Below are 5,398 nucleotides of genomic sequence, written 5' to 3' on the forward strand. Positions count from 1 at the left end.
ATGAGTTATGAACTGTAATCGTGAAGATACAGAATGACGGCTGAACACGAGAGAGTTGAAATGGACAATGAGCTAAAGACACTGAGCGCATCCCGCAGAGGGAAGTTGGGCGCATGCACGCGCAAAATGAATGAAGCCAGAGCGCTGATTGCTGAAGGTGGAGACACTGGGAGGATTTTGAGTTGTGTGGAACAATTTAAAATGTCACTCAATGAATTTAAAGAAGCGCATGCTGCTGTCCAGGCACTTCTGCCTGCTGACATAAAAGATAATGAAAAAATAGACTGGTATCAGCCCAAAATGGAAATATTTGAGAAATTTCTGCAGGAAGTGGATACATGGAAAGCTGATACATTAGATCCTCAGATGCTTGTGGCACCTCAAGATAGTATATCCAATGTGTCTGAAAACTCTAAACAGTCCAAATGTTCAAAACAGTCAGCATCTTCATCAATATCTTCAGCTCGTTTAAAGATAGCTGCAGAGAAAGCTGCATTACAAGCCCGAATGTCTGCTTTAAAACAGAGACAAGCAGTGGAAATGGAAAAAAATATGCTACAAGCCAAATTGGAAAGAATGGAATTAGAAACAGACATAGCTGCATCTGATGCCAAATTAAAAGTTTTGGATAGTTTTTGTGGAAGTTCTGGAATTCAACCGACAGGACAGGATGGCATGAATAAATATATGGATTCCTACATGAAAGCAGTAGGTGCTTCAGAGGAAGCTGAATCCCCTGTACAATACCAAGAATTAGGAGCTATACCTAAAACACCTCTTCAGAGGTTACTGATTCAGCCAACCAAACCAAGTGGCTCTGATTCAGCTCCAGCACAGGAACTGAGAGGACCGGATCCTTCAAGGAGTGTCAGTTCTGAAGACACTGACTCGACTACTCATTCCAAAGAGCTATTGACGGTGATCCAGAAACAAAATGATATTGCTGATTTATTGATGTTACAGCATAAACATTCCTCTCTCCCCTCCAGACAAGTTCCAGTATTTGATGGTGATCCCTTAAGCTTTCAGACTTTTATGCGGGCATTTAAACACGGCATTGAAAATAAAACCAGTAACAATGAAGACAGACTTTATTATCTTGAGCAATATACTAGTGGCTATCCTAGAGAATTAGTGAGGAGCTGTTTCCATATGAAAACAAATGAAGGATATGCTGAAGCACAGAAACTATTGAAAATGCATTTTGGAGATGGAGCAAAAATTGCAAATGCCTACATAGAGAAAGCTCTTGGCTGGAACACTATTAAATCTGATGATGGACATGCACTACATGCCTATGCACTTTACCTCAGAGGATGTTGTAATGTTATGAAAGAATTGAAAAGTATGGAAGAACTGAACCTCGCATCAAATCTAAAGCTTATTATATCAAAGCTGCCATACAAATTAAAGGAAAGGTGGAGGACTACAGCCTACGAACTCTTGGAGAAAAATCAACAAAGGGCTACATTCTCTGACCTTGTCACCTTCATTGAAAGGCAAGCCCATATTCTACAAGACCCCATTTTTGGCGACATTCAAGATTCTGGGCCTAAAAGAACCACTGCAAAGGGTAACCAGCAGCAACAAACAACAGAGTTCAAACAACAAGCTAAATTCAAAGGTAAAAGTAGCAGCTTTGCCATAGCAATCGGAATGAAGAATGGTAACGTTTTAAGTCAAGAAATGAACCAGCACCCCAACAAACAGTTAACCAAAGCACATAATAACAACTGTTGCATTTGCAATACAGGCAGTCACCAGATGGATGAATGTGAAATGTTGAAGACTCAGCCACATGATGCTAAGGTGGAATTGCTGAGGAAAAATGGGATCTGCTTTGGCTGTCTAAACAGAGGTCACATGAGCAAAACCTGTAAAAGGAGGATGACATGCCAGCATTGCCAAGGAAAACACCCCAGCATACTACACATCGAAAAACCTGCTGAAGATAAGCAAACTGTCAGCAGAAGCTGTGTAGCCATGGGAAAGGAAGAAGATATTGGGGCTGGTAAAGATTGTAAATTATCAATAGTTCCTGTACAGGTGAAAATGGCTAAAGGCAACAAAACAATCCTAACCTATGCTTTTCTTGACCCAGGTAGCACAGCAACGTTTTGTACGGAGAATCTTATGAGGCAACTAAATTCCACAGGCAGAAAGACCAAAGTTATCCTGCAAACAATGGGTCAAAATAAACCAGTCAATAGTTTTGAAATAACTGGGCTACAGGTTGGCAATTTGGATGGAAACAAGTTTATTGATTTACCTAAAACGTACACTCAAATAAGGATACCAGTGACAAAGGAAAACATTCTTTCACAAAAGGATCTCAGCAGGTGGCCTTACCTGAAGGAGATACAGCTACAAGAAATTGATGCAGACGTGGAACTCCTAATTGGAGTAGATGTTCCCAAGGCAATGGAGCCCTGGCAAATTATAAATAGTCAAGGCAATGGTCCCTATGCTGTGAGAACTCTTTTAGGATGGGTGGTAAATGGACCACTCACTGCATCTTCAGCTGTGGATAAATATGGTAGGCCGGTGGCATCAGTAAATCGCATTGGACTGGAAAAACTAGAGAGCCTTCTTGTAACTCAGTATCACCATGACTTCCCAGAGAAGGAGTATGAGGAAAAACCCCAAATGTCAGCCGAAGACCGCAAATTCATGCAGCTAGTATCAAGTGCAGCCACGCTCAAAAATGATCACTATTACTTACCACTGCCACTTCGTAATAGAGATGTTACTATGCCAAACAACTACCAAGTGGCTGAGCAACGAGCACATTACCTTGCTAAGAAATTCAAGAAAGATGCTGCTTATGCAGAGGAATACAAGACCTTCATGAATGACGTAATTGCTAAGGGCTATGCTGAGAAGGTGCCATTGAAGGATCTCCACCAAAATAATGGCAAGGTGTGGTACATACCCCACCATGGGGTTTACCACAAACGCAAAAAAACAATCAGAGTGGTGTTTGATTGCACAGCTTCATATAAAGGAACATCACTCAACAATCAGCTCCTTCAAGGGCCTGACCTTTCCAACTCACTGCTGGGTGTACTGCTAAGATTCCGCCAGGAATACATTGCTATTATGGCAGACATTGAAGGTATGTTCCACCAAGTTCGTGTAAATGAAGAGGACTCAAACCTTCTCCGATTTCTGTGGTGGCCTGAAGGGGACACAAGCCAAAGGTTAGAGCAATACAGAATGACAGTTCATCTGTTCGGAGCCATCTCCTCTCCAAGCTGTGCTAACCTTGCTCTGCAAAAGACAGCAAATGACAATAAGGACAAATTTGATGCACTGACAGTCAGCACTATCATCTCAAACTTTTATGTTGATGACTGTCTTAAATCAATCTCAACCGAAGAACAAGCTATCAATCTTGTTAAAAATCTCAGTGCATTGTGTGCCAAAGGAGGCTTCAAGCTAACGAAATGGGTTAGCAATAACCGTGCTGTTTTGGCTGCCATTCCAGATGAACACAAGGCCAAGCAGATCAAAGAACTTGACCTCGACAGAGAAAAACTGCCTGTAGAAAGAGCTCTTGGGATGCACTGGAACATTGAAAATGATTCATTTGGATTCCAGATTGCAATCAAGACTAGATCTCTCACCAGACGAGCTGTACTTTCAACTGTTAGCTCAGTATATGATCCACTAGGGTTTGTTGCTCCCTTTATATTGAAAGCTAAACAGATCCTCCAAGCTCTCTGTCAGGCTAAATGTGGATGGGATAAAATAATTCCCAGTGAATTTTCCAAACCATATGAAAGATGGCTGTCTGAACTCAATCTGTTAAAAAACCTGCAAATCAAAAGATGTTGGAAACCAGTGGATTTTGGCCAAGTAGAAGAAGCCCAGTTGCATCACTTCTGTGATGCCAGTGAGCAAGGTTATGGCACTGCCAGCTATCTTAGATTGGTAAATGGTTGCGGAACAGTTCATGCTGCTCTGGTGATGGGAAAGTCCAGGGTTACACCCCTTAAAAGGATGACTATTCCCCGTCTTGAACTGACAGCAGCTACCTTGGCAGTGCGAATTGATAGGATGTTACAATCAGAATTACAGGTGCAACTTCAACCATCCATTTTTTGGACTGACAGCCAGTCTGTACTTAAATACATTGCTAATCAAACCAGAAGATTCCACACCTTTGTAGCTAACAGACTCGCTGTAATCCATGATCTATCAAATGTGACCCAGTGGAGGTATGTTAACTCGAAACAAAACCCAGCAGATGATGCTTCTCGTGGATTAAACATTGAGGCCTTCCTAAAGTCAAAAAGATGGCTCCACGGACCAGAATTTCTAAAAGAGGAAGTATCTCAGTGGCCACAGAACCCAGACCAAACATCACAAAGTCTTCTGTCTCCGGATGATCCTGAAGTGAGAAAGGATGTAACTGTAAACATGATTAATATTGAAGAAAAGGATCCAACTAGCAAACTGATTGAGCATTACTCGGATTGGAACAGCCTCAAACGGACTGTAGCATGGATGCTGAAGCTAAAACAGCTTCTCTTGGAAATTGCTGGAAGACAAAAGATGACACCCTTTGATGCACGGCAGTGCAATGGAAAGGCACTAAAGGAACGGGTTGCAAAGCTAAATGTGACACTCAGTAAAAATCTGACTTTGGATGACATAGAAAAGGCTGAAAAAGCCATAGTGGCACATGAGCAGCAGCGATACTTCCCACTGGATATCGCCCTCCTGGAAAGGGGTAAACCCTGCCGAAAGGACAGCCCCATTATGAAGATGGATCCAATCCTAGATCACGGGATATTGAGAGTTGGGGGAAGGATTAACAAATCAGCTATGCCATCAAGCATTAAGAATCCTATGATATTGTCAAAAAAATCCCACATATCAAATATCATTCTAAGACACATACATAAGGAAGTAGGTCATTCTGGAAGAAACTACATGCTTTCCAAATTAGGACAAAAATTTTGGATGCCTTCTGCTAATTCCACAGCACGTAAGGTAATCAGAAACTGCATTTTTTGCAGAAGAATGCAATCTAAGGTGGGAGAGCAAAAAATGGCTGATCTCCCCCAGGATCGTGTGACTCCAGATTTGCCACCTTTCACTTCAGTTGGCATGGACTATTTCGGCCCTTTTGAAATAAAACGAGGCAGAACAACTGTGAAACGGTGGGGAGTAATCTTTACTTGTCTGACTAGTCGGGCAGTCCATCTTGAAGTGGCGAGTAGTTTGGACACCAATTCCTGCATTAATGCTGTACGTCGTTTCATGTGCCGCAGAGGCTCTGTAAAGATGATTAGATCTGACCAAGGTACAAACTTCATCAGTGCACAAAAGGAGCTTAAACAATCTCTAAAAGAACTGAATCATGACATAATACAAAAAAAATTGCTTCAAG

The sequence above is a fragment of the Parambassis ranga genome, chromosome 4 (assembly GCF_900634625.1).
Source record: "Parambassis ranga chromosome 4, fParRan2.1, whole genome shotgun sequence".
NCBI classification, from domain to species: Eukaryota; Metazoa; Chordata; class Actinopteri; family Ambassidae; genus Parambassis; species Parambassis ranga.